The sequence below is a fragment of the Adiantum capillus-veneris genome, chromosome 13 (assembly GCF_014529385.1).
Source record: "Adiantum capillus-veneris isolate H3 chromosome 13, ASM1452938v2, whole genome shotgun sequence".
In the NCBI taxonomy this organism is placed as follows: domain Eukaryota; kingdom Viridiplantae; phylum Streptophyta; class Polypodiopsida; order Polypodiales; family Pteridaceae; genus Adiantum; species Adiantum capillus-veneris.
The window spans coordinates 46043540-46060831 of record NC_140943.1 but is presented as its reverse complement, the minus strand read 5'-3'; the positions used below and the strand labels follow the sequence as shown (position 1 = coordinate 46060831).

Genomic DNA, 17292 nt, shown 5'->3' with positions numbered 1-17292 from the left:
TTGTCAATGTATGTGCCATGGTATCGAACTGAAAGTTTCGGAATACGGGTATTCGTGATCCTATTCGTCGGCAACGGGGTTGAATCATCATCCTCGCTTTCAACCTTCCCAATGGCGACTTCCCTTAGCTCAGTAGTCGTTTGTCGCAGCAATACATTATGGAAATTCGGGACCAATTTCAACAATGAACCCAGAGGTACTTGAATTGGTGACGTGAGAACCTCTTTCCAAATTGAATTCGACTCCTCCTGTTCTTTAATATCACCCTTAATTCCAGCTTTCCCTTCCCTTATTTCCAGGCCTACAGTGGTTAGGTCCTGCTGTCTTTATTGGTGGTGCGGATTGTGGCAACCAGGACACAGTCTTTTTCCGCACCTCTTCCTGAGCCGTCCAATCCGGAATTTTCACATCGGGAGTTGGAACCACATTTTTACCCGATCGCGTGATTAATGAAACCGCTGGGTCAGACTCCTCCAATCCTTCAATCTGAACCATAGCCACACTAGGCTGTTTCGTTGCAGCGCGTTCTTGCTTTTTCCGATCGTATTCCATAGCTTCAGTACACTCAGATCGCCAATGACCATCCCCCAAATAGAAAAGGCATGTCTTGGGGCGATTAGGATCTCGGCCACCTCTTCCGCGGCCTCGTCCTCCCCCTTGACCCCGTCCTCCTGCTTGACCTTGCAGAGGCGGCTCTGGTGTATGAGCATGAGCCATTGCCACAACAGGCTCTTGTCCCTGCCCTATCTGTGGTTGTTGCCAGGTAGAAGAGTCCCCTCGTCTCCGACGACCCCGGCCATTGAAATAGCATTCCACTGTATTATGAGTATTGGTCGTGCAAATCGCACACCACTTCTGATTCATTGCACATTCCTGAGCAGCATGGCCCGGATTCCGACATTGGGTACACCAGATTTCCTTCAGACTTTTAGCCACTGCAGCCGACTTCGTCGATCCAGAGGATACACCTTTCCCGTGACGCTGGGATTTTTTCCGTGGTGTCTCTTCCGATTCTTTTCCCGAATCGCTGTTGCCTGAGTCCGAGGAATCAGATCCTGCAGATTCCGACTCCGAACTATCAATGCCACAGTCCTGTGACTTCCGATGAGATTTCTTTCTATCTTTATTCTTTGACTTCTTTGGATGTTCCGTATCCTCTAAAGCCTCTCCTGCTACTACAACCCTTGCAATTACAGTATCCAGTGGAGTAGTTACCTTATCCACTGTCGCCATAGCCATTCTGAGATCCTTGTTGAGCCCCCGTAAAAAATAGTCATTCAGTACTTCCGCTGCCGGTCTTTGTGCTTGAGGTACTCTCTACAAAAGCATCCGAAATTTTGCAGCGTAATCCTCCATTGGCAATGACTTCTGCCGGAGCGTTCGAAGCTTCTCCAAATGTTGAGGGACTGTCTTTTCAGTTTGAAAACTTCGTAGAAACGCTATGGATCCGTCAGCATACGTCTGGAAATGATCATCAGGATATTCGAACAACCATTTCGCAGCTTTCCCTGAGAGTGTAGATTCAAATACTGACTGTTGATGGAGAGAAATCACCACCCCAGGATGATTCAATCCATAAGATTTATTGAATTGGCGTAAAAGTGCATCCGGGTCTTCACTCGAAAGACCTTGAAACCGACTATACTTAATCTGAGGATGAGCCATCACTCCTTGCCCAACTGTTCCTCCTCCCCCCGGAAAAAGCTGACGAGCACTAGGAGGTGGGGACAGTAGTGGAGATACTCCCGGACTGCTTACCGGAGACGGTGGTGGAGCAACCTGTGTGGGTGAGGGTGAACGTACGACAGAAGGACATGACTGACTGCGCGGAGTACGTCTCGCTCGTCGCAACCTCCTACCACGCACCGGGCTTGGTGATGGAGATACAGATTCCTCAATCTGCGGTGAAGAAAAAACAAATTCATCTGAATCGCCTCTCCTCTGACGTCTTCCTACAATTGGAACCACAGGGTCAGGCGGACCCTGCGACCTAGTGCGTATGCATATTCATTGCAGGCCGTTCATCACGCATCGTGGTCGCCAGATGTAATGGCTATTGCCCACACAGGTGCAATAGGCATTACGGGAATGATTACCCGCAACTACATTATATGAACATCAACGCACAGAATGACAAGAGAAGAAAGTACAAAGTACACAGACACAGAACAAACCTTGCTTCATTCATCTGTAATCCAGACACAGAGTACAATAGATGATGCCATGAATATCATAGAGATTGGTTAAGTTACATCAAAAGACAGGTATGCCCCTCCATATACAACCGCTGCTCCAGCGCAGATCGGGAACGGTGCACACACTCCTGTCCCATGATATCCTATGAAGAATTGCCGCTCCGGCCGCCGCATACCGCATGACTCCTGACTCCTGATCCGCAGTGTCCAGAGGACCGCAGGACCGCATGTGCGGCTAATGCCGTAACAACACTAAGAGTTTCTATATGAGTACAGTTTTGGGGGTAAGACCCAGCTCGTGGTTACTAAATAAAATATTTTTTTTGTTAAATGCATGCACATTAGGTGTTACGATCCTAGTGTTTAGCAAAGGCTGATTTGAAGCGGCATGCATATTTATCACATTAGTGCTATGAAGCACTTTGCATTCTATATGCAGTATCTCTATGGGATTATGTTTGGATATACCAATCACCAATAGAGGTCATGGCTCGGTTTGGGTGCTTGTGGATCTTTCAAGTTAACCAAGATGGTTAGGCATGTCATTGTTGATTCCTCATCAATATTGTACGACATTGTGATCCCCGTTTACCAGTCATTTTGGAATATTGTCTGTAAACCATGGGGAAACACACCTCAGTATTGTCAGTTATCCAAAGAGTATAGGCAGATTACAATTGTAATCTTGTGCTAAAGGATATGCAAAGAGTGTACATTAGCACCAAGCAATCCAATTAGCAAGAATGTATCGTTGTAGTTTGAGTTTTCTTACAATAAGGTAAGCATGTTTGTGACTTAGTTTAGTCCCTTCATGTTTAAGTCGGGTTCTCAACCTTGAACACTAGTTATGGTGGGGTTGTCTACTGATGAATATTGAGAACAATTCAAAGACTTATATTTTGCTGATAAGTTACGTCACACAGTTACTTTTATGAAAAGTGAAAAGAGGTACTCTTTTGGGTACATCTTTGTTGTGATAACTCGTTTAGCATGCTTGTGTACGTTCTAAATGGAGTCTACACACTGCGTTGGATAGGAGCCGGTAACACATGACGGTTGCAAATGGACAACAATGTGAAAAATCAAGATGTTAATCTTGGTTTCATTGAACCTCCTACTAAACCATGTTATGGTCAAGTAAACAGCTGGATCCATGAAGGATGTCACTGTGGAAAACATTAGTGTATCACCACTCTTGTTTTAGAGGACAAAAACGCTTCTCCAAGGGGGAGAGTAATGTCATGCCAAGGGTAGGACTGGGCAGGACCAAGGGCCAGGATGGACATGCAGTCAAGGGGGTCCCTAAGTTTAGCATGCCAAGGACCTATATAGGGCATGGATAGGTGGTGATGAGCATGCTCCAGTCCCCTCTGTCTCACAAAAAAGGCCATTGGTACAAAGTGGGTTTACAAGTTGAAACACAAGCGGGATGGTGAGATTGATCGCTATAAGGCTCGACTTGTTGCAAAGGGTTATGCAAAACAAAAAGGAATAAATTATGAAGAGACTTTTGCTCCCACTTGTTGTATGACTACTGTGCGTTTTCTATGTGCATTGGCAGCTCATTTTAGTTGGGATGTACATCAATCAGAAATTGTTACTGCTTTCTTGAATGGTGACATATTTGTGGAAGTTTATGTAACACAGCCTCGCGATTTTGTCAAGAAAGGACAAAAGGATAAGGTGTGCAAATGTAACAAAGCTTTGTATGGGTTGAAGCAATCTCCTCGTGCTTGGTATAAGAAGACTGACACTCATTTGGTCCAATGAGGCTTTCGTAATATTAAGAGTCTAGCAGAAAGCACATTATGTAAAGCGTGAGGGTGATGTACTTCTCATTGTGGTTCTTTATGTAGATGATTTGCTGATCACTGGACCAAATGAAAGACATATTGCTGAATTTAAGGCTGATTTGAATGCTACTTTCAAGATGAAAGATTTGGGGTTGTTGCAACATTACTTGGGTATACAATTTAAACAGTGTGATTGTGGTATTGCCTTGTGTCAGAAAAGTTACATAGAGACATTGCTATGTAAGTTTGGACTTGAGGATTGCAAACCTCTTTCCACTCCCATGGAAACAGATTTGAAATTGAGTATTCATGATGCTAGTGATCTTGCAGATGTCACTCTTTACCAAACTGCTGTTGGATGTCTCATTTATGTATGCAGTCTCACAGGTCATCAGAATTATGCATAACCTAGGGTCTAAGCATTGGCAGGCTGTCAAGAGGTTTTGCTGCTACTTGAATGGCACTTTACATCTTGGGTTGTTTTATCCCAAGAGGGGATCATTCCTGCCAAACTTACATGCTTTTTCAAACTCAGATTGGGCTACTTGTTTTGACACGCGAGTGTCCACAAGTGGTTTTTGTTTCATGCTTGGTAGTTCATGTATATCATGGTTGAGCAAGAAGTAACCTATTGTGGCCACTTCTAGTTGTGAGGCTAAACATGGAAATCTTCAAAGCTACGATTGAATGTGTATGGCTTACATGCCTTATGGCTGATTTGGGTGTTGGACAGGACACTACCAACATTATCTACACCGACAGCCAGAGCGCATTGGCAATTGCAAGGAACCCAATTTTTCATGCGCGCACAAAGCACATTGAGATGCATTACCACGATGTCAAGGAGAGTCTCTCAGCAGGAGAGATCAGCTTGGCTTATGTGGCAACACAAGACAACCTTGTAGATTTTTTCACAAATGCATTTTCTCGTGAGAAGTTCGAAGCTTTCTGCAAAGGTTTGGGCTTACTCCCCTTTGTGGATTGATCATGTCCTCAGGGCATGGCTCTTCCCTTTACTCATGTGCCAACTCTCGTTCACCGCATCACTCCAGGGGGCATTTGTTACCATATACATGTGATAGTGATGTGTGTGAACACACTTAGGACAACCGGGGCTTTTTTTCCCTTACTAGGAGTCTTTTCCTCCCGTGCATTGTATATACGTGCATCATTCTAGGAATGTCCATCTTTCCACTGCACACTAAGCAATACACTCGTTGTTGTGTGTCTTGAGCTTCCTTTGTCTTATCCACACTGTGTGTGTCTTCCTACAACCCTAATTCCAACAAAGTAGTGGGTAAAGAACCAAAGAAAAGGTATAGAAGTGATTGAAATGCCAAAAGAAGACCTAGCTAGATTGTTTTCAAAATATCTCATGATTGAGAGCTAATCTCTAAAATTGTCTCTACATGTAAACCAAAAACGATGGGATCTACAATTTTTGTGTTGAACACTTTTTGAATAGAGAAGTGGAAGTGGGTGAAAAATGTGAATTACTATTGCAAAGGAAGCTAATCGCAGCTTGTGGAGCAAGGGTTCTCCTATGCATCTATGGCATGCCGATATGGTGGAAATAATTCCATTGAATAACATCAGCTACTCTATTAGGAACAAGGTAAGATCTTGTTTGTTTCTAGTTTTTTTCTTGATGTTTCTTCTATTGAAGTTATTGTAAAGGTTGTCACCTTCTACTCAGTACCAGTTGAGGCTAGTATATTTGCTTGTGTTCGTTGCATATGATTGCAGCGACGACCAACACTTCATATCACGGGTTACATGCACAAGGTGCATGCACAACAAATGATACTTTTCGTGGATAGCATGTAGGTATCAAGCAAGTAATTCATGGAGAGTCTCAAAGCAGATAATCTCTTGTTTTAAACACCAAAGAAAATCTAGTATGACTACCTTCTTTTGGGTGTTGGGAACCTTTCTCTTCCTTTAATGGGGAGATACAATTGTTTTAAGATCCAATTGTGAATAAATTCCAACTTGAGAGGATCTCATCCACTCCTATAGCCACTGACTGTGGCTAAAGGAGTGGTTTTTCCAAGAGTATGACCCAGGTAATTCCAAATCACTTTATGAGTGTTGATGGTCATTGATTGACCTCTTCACACTTATACTTTAATGGAAATTAGTTTTCATCTGTAAAGGGTAAGTGGATAAGTTAAACGTTCCAAGTTTATTACATCAGCTATTGGTGACCCGATTGACTATGCTCGTCCTAGTAAGCCTATGATTGGGTTTAGTTTCATTTTTAGATATGATTTGATTGAGTTTTCCAAATGGAATGCATATGCTAGAATGATTTATCCATTTTTCTCTTCAAACACATGACAAGGTCATGTAGGAGAAAATAATTTTGAGACAGTAGTGTACCCTATACATGTTTGCATCCTACAATTATAAACCTACATGATGATAGGGTTTTGTTTGGCACATGTTGATAGTCAGAAGGTGTGCAACATGGTCTAGGAACTCAAGGAGTTTAGTTTAGCTAGTGTAGAGCAAGGTTTATGAGGGTACCTCTCACTCATGTCGTTGAATGTTTACAATTACCTCCACATACAAGTACATCTTGTACTTGATAAGTGTCATATTTTAAGACATCAATATATAAGACATATTCCACATGTGGAGAATATGAGTCTTTGGGGACTAGCACTAGTGCCTGTTATTCCAAGTATGTGTCATGATAGAGTCCCTAGGTGCTAATCAATTCCGTTTATCAGGCCATTTCAAGCACGTTGTATCAGGAATAAATTTTGTGGCCAAAAACTATCGGACACCCAGTAAGACTCGTTAAGGTTACAAGTAATATTAAACAACATTAATGGATGGTTGTTTATGCATATAGCATGCTATGTATTGTTGATGAAAATATTTCATTGTTGGTACCTGAATGTGATTAATTTTCACATTCTATTATGGTCCAAATATGTAAGCAAGGTTTTCACGTGATTAATATGAAAAATATTTAGTTCTCTCTATGTGTGCTATAAGCATAACATTCGCCATAAGCATTGGCAATTATAGTCATGAAAATGCAGGTATGGATCAGTTTTTGCTAAATGCATGCACACTAGGTGTTATGGGCCCTAGTGTTTGCCAAAGATAGATTTGGAGCGGCATGCAAATTCATGAAATTGATAGCTTATGAAGCATTTCACACCAAGCAACGTAAGAGATCATGGCTTGGTTTGGGTGCTTGTAGATAAGTTGACTAAACTTTGTAAAGTTTATTTAGTTCACTATTCAATCTCTTCAGATAACCAAGTTAGTTGTTTATGATTGTTATGGATTATATAGATTAATAAAAAATATTGGGAGTAATTGTCAACCACAATTAGCAATCATTTTTAGAGAATTGTCTGTAAATAGTTGAAGAGAAACAACTCAATATCTCGATTGCCAATTATCTAGAGAGGGTTAGGTGGTTTATAAAAGTTTTAATCTTGTGCTAAAGCTAGAGGATATGCTAAGACCGTACATTAGCACAAAGCAATCCAATTGGAAAGGTTATCTCTCTAGTTGGAGTTTGCTTATCATGAGGCAATGCATGTTGTGACTAGGTTTAGTTCTTCATGTTTAGGTCAGGTTGTCAACCTCGATTACCACTTATGGTGGGGTTGCCTATTGAGAAAGGATATCAAGTCAAGGACTTAATGTTTGTTGATGAGTTATGGCAGCATGCCACTTTAATGGAATTTATTCTTGCATGTTTTAGTACCTTCAAAAATTCTGAAACTTGGTCATTCATTTGGACACCTCTCAACTGTGGTAACTCATTTAAAATACTCAAGTGAGTTATAAATAAAGTCTACATACTATTTTGGATATAGACCAATCAATTAAATGATTGCAAAGGGATAACAATGTGAAAAATCTAGATACTTTGGTTTCATTGAACCTCCTCCTATTGAACCATGTAGTGGTAAATATGGATAGCTGAATCCATGTGAGATGCCACTATGGAAAACATTAGTGTCCTTTTGAATATATCACCACTTGTGTTTTCAAGGACAAAAGCAATTCTCTAATGGGGGAGTAATGTCAGGCCAAGATCCAGGATTTCATGCAATTAAGGGGGCTGTATGTATGTGAGTTGGTGAAGTGTGAAGTGGTGGTGAGTGTGAAGCAAGACGGGAGTTCCATTAAGGGTATAATCCCTTTATAACCTACTTCTAGTTTGAAGTGAAAAAGCCTTTGAGTGGTTGCTTTTCCTGTGGGGACGTGACCACATTGGTGAACCATGTATATCATGTGTTCTCTCTCTCTCTCTATTATCTCTCTTGTGTGTGAAAATTCTCTCTCTCTATTAAGTAAACCACTCCAATCTCTACTTAGCTACGCCTTTATTCCTAACATATAGAACTACTTCATACCTAGGGTAGAGGAGACGATATAGAGACACTCAAATTGTATGCATCGATTTAAGGAAATTCAAATCTTTTTAATTCAATCTATGATGATACTCCATGATTTTGAGTCAAAATTATGTCAAAAGATAGCTTATGTGAAACGCTTTAGGTATAAAATGTCTCCCTCATCAAGTATTCAAATAATGGTGGATTTATTCAACCACTGTTCTAGTTTTGGGACCTATACTTTTATTGGCTCCTCTACCCTAATGAGGGATTTTTAAAAGAGTTTTGAGCCTTCTTAAAAAAGGATTTTATCTACCTTTGCGAGATTTCTGTAAAAATTTGACAAACTAGTTCTTGAAAATGAACATGAACTTTCAAACATTGTTCTAGTTTTGGGACCTATACTTTATTGGCTCCTCTACCCTAATGAGGGATTTTTAAAAGAAGTTTTGAGCCTTCTTATGAAAGGATTTTATCTACCTTTGAGAGATTTCAGTAAAATCTTGACAAATTAATTGTTGAAAATGAACATGAACTGTTAAGTATGGAGCTTGATTTACCCTTGTAATTTTCTGTGGTAAAAGCGCACATTTGTAAGACCTCCATTATGAGGAGAAGCCATCGTGCGTGACGGCGGCCGGAAAGTTGTCGGAAAACAACCGGTCGGTTGGCCGGTGGCCGGTAGTCAATGGCCGATGGCCGGTGGTCGGAAGTCAATGGCCGGTGGTCGGTGGTCGGAAGTCAATGGCCGGTGGCCGATGGCCGAATTCAATGGTCGGTGGCCGAATTCAAAAGCGGACTTGTTTTCTCAAGGGTGGCCACACATGGGCGAATTGGAGGGTCCGATTTGGACTTATTCGCATAAGGGCGGCTACACATGGCTGTCTCTCATAAGAGAGGGCAGCCCTTTTGGCCTATAAAAGGAGGCCATTTCTACACACATTTCATAGTGTGAAGTTGATGCAACAAGGTGAGTGTGAGGTGGTGAGAGTGAAGCAAGGCGGGAGCTCTATCAAGGGTTTAATCCCTTTGTAAACTACTTCTTCTTCTGAAGTACTAAAGCCATTGAGTGGCTGCTTTCCCGTGGACGTAGCCCACATTGGGTGAACCACGTATATCGTGTGTACTCTCTCTCTCTCTCTCTCTACTCTATAATCTCGTGTATATAAATCTGTCTCTCTCCATTAAGTAATCTACTCAATTATCTATTTAGCTACGTCTTATTTCCTAACAACTGGTATCAGAGCAAGGTTTGCTCGTAGCTAAATTATCTCAAGGAAAGGATTCCTTGAATTGAGTGGGAGTTATGGTGGAGGAAGGGAAGCTCAAGATTGAGAAGTTCAACGGCAAAAACTACCAACATTGGAAGATGCAAATTGAAGACTATCTCTACTAGAAGGACCTCTATTTGCCACTAGGCGGTCTTGCGAAGAAGCCCGCAACAATGGCAGATGAAGCATGGATTGTCCTTGATCGAAAGGCACTGGGAACAATCCGGTTAAGCTTGGCATCAATGGTGGCCTTCAATGTTTCGGAGATGAAGACCACGGAGGACTTGATGAAGTCACTTGACGACTTCTACGAGAAACCATCGGCATCCAATAAGGTATTTCTTATGAAGCGCTTGTTCAATCTAAAGATGGCAAAGAATGGTTCAGTTGAAGAACAACTAAATGACTTTAACACAAACATAAGTCAACTTCGATCAGTGAAAATCAATTTCGATGACGAAGTGCGAGCTCTCCTTATACTATCATCTCTACCAGATAGTTGGGACAGCCTTGTGATGGCTGTAAGTAATTCTATCTCTGGCACAAATACTCTTAAGTTTGATGATGTTGTGGGTGTTCTCCTAAGCGAGGAAATACGAAGGAGAAGCACAGGAGAATCATCAAGTGCTCCACTATCAGTGGAAACAAGAGGAAGGCTTAAGGAGAGGTTCAAAAACCAAAAGGGTCGTGATCGCTCAAGGCGGAGCAAGTCACGCACAAAGTCAGTTCTTGAATGTTGGAACTGCGGCAAGAAGGGCCACGTCAAGAAGGATTGCTGGTCCAAGAAGAAGAAGGAGACAGAGTCTCAAGACAACAAGCCAACATCGGAGGCCAATGTGGCAGGTAAAGTAGAGCAAGATGCTCTAATTCTCTCATTAGACAATGTGTCTAATTCCTGGATAGTAGATTCCGGGGCTTCATTCCATGCGACACCACACAAGCAACATTTCCAAGACTACACCAAAGGTAATTTTGGGTATGTATACTTGGGAGATAATGAAGCTTGTGAGATTGTCGGCAAAGGTACAGTTTCTGTCAAAACTGCTAACGGAAATGAATGGAAGCTTAAAGATGTTAGGCATGTTCCTTCTCTTCGCAAAAAATTGATCTCTACAGGACAATTGGACGATGAAGGTCACAACATTGCATTCGGAAACAAACGGTGGAAGATCTCAAAGGGATCTTTGGTGGTTGCCAAGGGTGAAAAAGTCGGTACACTTTACTTGTGTACTGTTAGCACGCAACCTTCAGCTTGTGCAGCAACTACAGAAGTTGACAGTGCAGTGTGGCACTACCGACTTGGGCATATGAGTGCCAAAGGAATGCAAATCCTTCAAACAAAGAAGCTTCTACCAGGTTTGAAAGAAGTGGACTTAGAGTTCTGTGAAGATTGTGTTTATGGTAAACAAAAGAGGGTAAAATTTCAAAAATCAGGAAATGAAAGAAAAAATAAAAAACTTGAGTTGGTTCATTCTGATGTTTGGGGTCCTGCAAGTACACCATCACTTGGTGGCTCATTGTACTATGTAACATTCATAGACGATGCGACTAGAAAAACATGGGTTTATGTCATGAAGAATAAATCCGATGTATTTTCCATATTTCAAAGGTGGAAAGCCTTTGTGGAGAATGAAACAGGTACCAAGGTTAAATGCCTCAGATCCGACAATGGAGGCGAATATTGCAGCCAAGCTTTTGAAAGCTTTTGTGCTAGCAATGGCATTCGTAGGCAAAGGACAACCCCAAGGACACCTCAACAAACTGGGATTTCAGAAAGGATGAACAGGACAATCATGGAACGAGCACGAAGCATGCGGCTACATGCAGGCCTACCGCTTGAGCTTTGGGCGGAAGCTGTAAATACGTCTGTGTACTTAATCAATCGGTCACCCTCAACGGCATTGGATGGGGGAGTTCCAGAAGAGGCATGGACATGTAAACCGGTGAATTATGCATTTCTCAAAGTGTTTGGGTGTGAAGCTTTCATGCACATAGATAGAAGCCTAAGATCAAAGTTAGATGCAAAGTCCAAAAAGTGTTTCTTCATTGGCTATGGAGAAGGAGACTTTGGGTATCACCTATGGAATCCTGAAGATGGTAAAATCTTAAGGAGTAGGGATGTAATTTTTAAAGAACAAAATATGTACAAAGATTACTTGGAAAGAAAACAAACAAAAGAAACAGGTGATGAGTACATGGAGCTTGAGGACGGTGAAGACTCAAGGACTGCAAACGGTGACAATGTGCAACAACGTCAACCAAATGAGGAGCCTCAACCTATTCTCCGAAGATCTACAAGAGCAAGTAGACCTCCAGAAAGGTTTGTTCCTTCCTTCAACCATCTCTTGATCTCAGATTATGGAGAGCCGGAATCATATGAAGAAGCTATGCAACATGAATCCAAAGAAGAATGGACGAAGAGCATGCAAGTGGAGTTGGACTCACTACATCGCAACCAAACATGGGAGTTGGTTGAGTTGCCTAAAGGTAAGCGGGCACTTCAAAACAAATGGGTGTACAAGCTAAAGGAAGAAGAAGGTGGGAAGAAAAGGTACAAGTCTAGGCTTGTGGTAAAAGGTTTTTCTCAAAAGAAAGGTATTGACTTCAATGAAATATTTTCCCTGTTGTAAAAATGAACTCAATTAGGCTTGTCTTAAGCCTTGTGGCTGCTCATGATCTAAATCTCGAGCAAATGGATGTAAATACGGCATTCCCTCACGGTGACTTAGAGGAGGAAATCTACATGCTTCAACCAAAGGGGTATGAAGTAAAAGGTAAGGAGAAAATGGTTTGCAGATTAAAGAAGAGCTTGTATGGTTTAAAGCAAGCATCAAGACAATGGTACTTGAAGTTTGATCGATGGATGTTGGATCATGGATTCACAAGATGCAACTCGGATCACTGCGTCTACACGGAGAATTTGGGAGATGGGAAATTCATCATCCTAATGTTGTATGTTGATGACATGTTGATTGCAAGTGCTAACATGCAGGACATCAAAGACCTAAAAGAGGAACTGTCCAAATCTTTTTCAATGAAAGATTTAGGTGCTGCAAAGAGGATACTTGGTATGAAAATATCAAGGGACAGGACGAAGAAGACAATAAAGCTATCTCAAGAAGATTACATCAAGAAGGTACTAGAAAGGTTTGCAATGCAAAATGCAAAACCAGTTTCTACACCTTTGGCTGGTCATTTTAAACTAACGAAGGATATGTGTCCAAAGACACAAGAGGAGATAGTCTATATGTCTAAAGTTCCATATGCTGCAGCGGTAGGTTCTCTAATGTATGCTATGGTCTGGACAAGGCCAGCCATTGCACATGCAGTGGGAGTTGTGAGTAGGTTCATGGACAACCCAGGTAAAGAGCATTGGCAAGCTGTGAAGTGGATACTTAGGTATCTAAAAGGGACAACAACAAATGCTTTGTATTTTGGAGGAACTGATATTTTTCTAGAAGGGTATGCTGATGCAGATATGGCAGGTGACAAAGATACTCGAAGGAGCACTACTGGCTATGTGTTCACGGTTGGAGGCACAGCAGTAAGCTGGGCTTCAAAGCTGCAGAAAGTGGTTTCACTTTCTACCACGGAAGCAGAGTATGTAGCAATGACGGAGGCAAGCAAAGAAATTCTGTGGCTTCACAGATTCTTAGAAGAGCTTGGATTCAAACAAGACAATTGTGTCTTGTACAGTGATAGCCAAAGCGCTATCCATCTTACGAAGAACTCAGCCTTTCATTCAAGGACAAAGCACATTGAGGTGAGATATCACTTCATACGCACTCTTTTGGAAGAGGGACAACTAAAGCTAGGAAAGGTGCATACAAGTGAAAATCCTGCAGACATGTTTACAAAGGTGGTCAACAAGGAGAAGTTGAGCTTTTGCTCATCTTCAATCGGCATTCAAGGATAAGAAGCCAGAATGGAAAGCAGTCACAGGTTTGGTTTGGAGATCAGTCTCCAAGTGGGAGATTGTTAAGTATGGAGCTTGATTTACCCTTGTAATTTTCTGTGATAAAAGCGCACATTTGTAAGGCCCCCATTATGAGGAGAAGCCATCGTGCGTGACGGCGGCCGGAAAGTGGTCAGAAAACAACCGGTCGGTTGGCCGGTGGCCGGTAGTCAATGGCCGATGGCCGGTGGTCGGAAGTCAATGGCCGGTGGCCGGTGGCCGAATTCAATGGTTGGTGGCCGAATTCAAAAGCGGACTTGTCTTCTCAAGGGTGGCCACACATGGGCGGATTGGAGGGTCCGAGTTGGACTTATTCGCACAAGGGAGGCTACACATGGCTGTCTCTCATAAGAGAGGGCAGCCTTTTTGGCCTATAAAAGGAGGCCATTTCTACACACATTTCATAGTGTGAAGTTGATGCAACAAGGTGAGTGTGAGGTGGTGAGAGTGAAGCAAGGCGGGAGCTCTATCAAGGGTTTAATCCCTTTGTAAACTACTTCTTCTTCTGAAGTACTAAAGCCATTGAGTGGTTGCTTTCCCGTGGACGTAGCCCACATTGGGTGAACCACGTATATCGTGTGTACTCTCTCTCTCTCTCTCTACTCTATAATCTCGTGTATATAAATTTGTCTCTCTCCATTAAGTAATCTACTCAATTATCTATTTAGCTACGTTTTATTTCCTAACATGAACTTTACTTTTTTATTTTTTTTATCACCTCGATACTATGTGTTAGGCAAATTTCCGTGTAAGGGTTCTTGTTTAGAAATCTTTAGAATCATTGATTGCTTGGTAAGCCTAATGTGCTCCTATGATTTCTTGAGCCCACAAGTAGTTGATTGGCATGATCAAAGCCATTGCCCTTAACCTTAATCGAACGGCTTCAAATAAATAAGGTATCCTTTTATATTATCTAATGTAAAATCAAAGTGTCGACCTCACCTGAACATGCTTTTTGACACACAGAAGGGCGATGATGGCTTTAGAGTGCTTGCCCCCCATTTCAAAGCTGGTCAAGTCTATAGTACAAAGCTAGAAGTCAACATTGTATGTTCTGACAAAGTGTTCGACCTCACCTTGAACAGTGAGAAGCAAGAAAGGTTTTCTGGAAGCATGGCACTGAGCTTTGTGTGTACATTGTATGCGTTGATTGTTGCCATTAGTCTTATGCCACAACTGAGTGTTTTCTGATCTCCTGCATGGATTGTCAAGCTCTTGTTGGATACACTTTATAAACATCATTGTAGGTACTAACACAAGTGATTTCATTCACGGTTTCAACTTTTGAGGCATTCAACATGATCACCAATCTTAGCAAAGACGTTGATACCCCTTGTGTTGCCCAAGTCTTTCTCTACTTCACCAATTTTCAATAGGTATTTATGGCCCTTCAAGCATATGGAATTATACAAGTATCAAAGCGAGTCAGCAAGTTGCACAGGGGATTGTAGCCACCACAGGGATAGTGATCAGCTTGCATGAAGATGAAGGCGTTGGAGAGAAGCTTGAATTTGAGCTCCATCTGGATGAACCAATCTTCTTATAAGGACGAACGAGGTACTGCATTGTCGTATCACTTGTGAAAATCATATGAAAATGGTACTCCATTGCCGTAGTGGCATGCACCCAGCACCTCCTCTCACTGGCCAAAAGCCAAACTGTTCAGACACTAGAGAGGAAATCAATCGTTGAGACTAAGTGCTCATGTAAGATGCAGACCGAGGGCAAACCAAGGCATAATAACATTGCTTCCAATAGAAGCAACTTATATCATATTTTGCATACAATTGTGAGAAAAGCGACTTTTAATTCTTGCGATGTGTACCTTAGGAAGCATATTTATTCACAACAGTGGACATTTTGAATGTACAAGGACGACTCCACCTCGAAAAAAACAGCAAGGTTCGTAATTTGCATCCAATTTCCCATGCCTATGTGTTTCCTTGGACAACACATAAAAACTACGGGGCATGGCATGACTTTTGTTCCTTATAATTTTTGGGGAGACCACATTGGTGACTCTCCACCATACATTTGTATGGCACTTTTGCCTAGTGGTAAAGTTGAGGGGTTCTAAGCACACCAACTATGGTTCAACCCCTTAGACATGCAGGTGTGGACGAGTGGACGCAATCGCGTAAAACTAGTCGAAGCTAAGCTTCAAACAACTTTTTTTTAATAAAAAAAAGATGTTTTGAAAGGCGAAACCTATTCACAATTCATTATGAATAAACACTAGTATTGTTAGGTGCAACCTTCGGTCGCCTCTCTCTCTCTCTCTCTCTCTCTCTCTCTCTCTCTTCGTGCAACCTATTTCTCTCTGTGAGCGCATTGAGCGTTGTGGGCTGCAGGCTAGACTGCCCGAGGTTGGCAGGAGCGAAGAGGAAGCAACACGTGTCCGGGGAGGGCCCGGGAATCCCTTCACCTATTTATAAGGAGTACAACCGACCGCCGAAGGCGACCTCTCTCTCTCTCTCTTTCACTCCCCCTCTTTATTGCGTGCACATGAACTTCCTTCATCTCGTAGCTTGTGCGACGTGTAAAGGGCACTCCCCTCCATCATATTATGTTAAAAGTACGACCGACCGTCTCTCTCTCTCTCTCTCTCTCTCTCTCTCTCTTTTTATCGCGTGTTTCTCTCACTTTTGGCATTTAGCCTTCATTTCACAAATATAGACACGTGTAAAGGGTTACTACCTCCGCCATATTATCTACTATGTTAGTAAAGATAGTAGAAATAGAGTATAGTATAGATACAGCAACATTCTATAAAGCAAGACTAGTTTTTTTTTTTCGGCGTCGGTAATGGCGAACTCAGCATGGCTCTCTGCAAAGATAGCCTTTTGGAGCTTTTGTTTGGGGGTTCTGGTGGGCTTGAAACTCCACAAGTCCATCAGAAGGATCGCCGCCAGGCTTCTCGAGAAAATCAAGGACGAAGGATAAAGGACCATTTCTGATCGTCGCTCCTCCCTCTCCGTATGATTTTTGCAGGAGCACGCGGTGGGCTATCTTTACAGGGATCGATTGGAGTAGATACACTGCTTAAGGCTCTCCTCCCTCCCTTCCTCCGAGGTATGCGCTTTGTTTTGTAAGTTCCATGTTTTGTTTTCTTGCACGCAGCAGATATGGCCTGCGTCAAAAGAGGATGTTTCCATGGCAAGTGACCGTGGGTTCCTCTCACAAACTACCGCTGCAAGCGAAGCACCCACATCTCCAGAATTGCCCTTCAGAAAGACACCCACACCCTGTATATTTGTACATTTGATTGATGTGAGTCGCAGATTTAATTCTTAATCTTTGTTTTGTATATTTACTCAGACCCTTTGCGCTCTCTGTGATGGATTTTTACACTTCTAGGTTCTTCTCTACACTCAGTTGGTTGTATTTAGCTGTAAAGCACTACAATTTGAAGCTCATTTTGCATTTTTCTAGAGTCATGAATCACAAACAGAAAAAGGAATGAATTTCTGTCATAATTAAATAGATTGTTTATGGTCGATGTATTTGGAGTGGCAACTTGCAAGTGTCCCTTTGTTTCTTTCACAGATTACCGTTGCACGAGAAGCACCCACACGCTTGTGCATGTGATAAAGATACAAGCTTAGTCCTATCTACATTCGATGTAACTACAAGCATAGTCCCTAATTTTATGCTTCCTTTTGTCGCATCTTTCTTTAGTTTCTTTTGGCGGCCTTTGTCTATGTAATT

The 17292-nt window shown here is 42.0% G+C and overlaps 1 protein-coding gene across 1 annotated transcript in view; it reads left to right on the top strand.

Annotated features, from left to right (window-relative positions):
* Positions 1-17083, top strand: part of LOC147443914 (uncharacterized) — a 31814-nt gene extending 14731 nt beyond the window's left edge. The window contains exon 3 of the transcript XR_015189994.1: positions 16576-17083. The gene's annotated coding sequence lies outside the window, so the exon portion shown is untranslated. The remainder of the gene's footprint in view (positions 1-16575) is intronic.
* Positions 17084-17292: the final 209 nt, after the last annotated feature.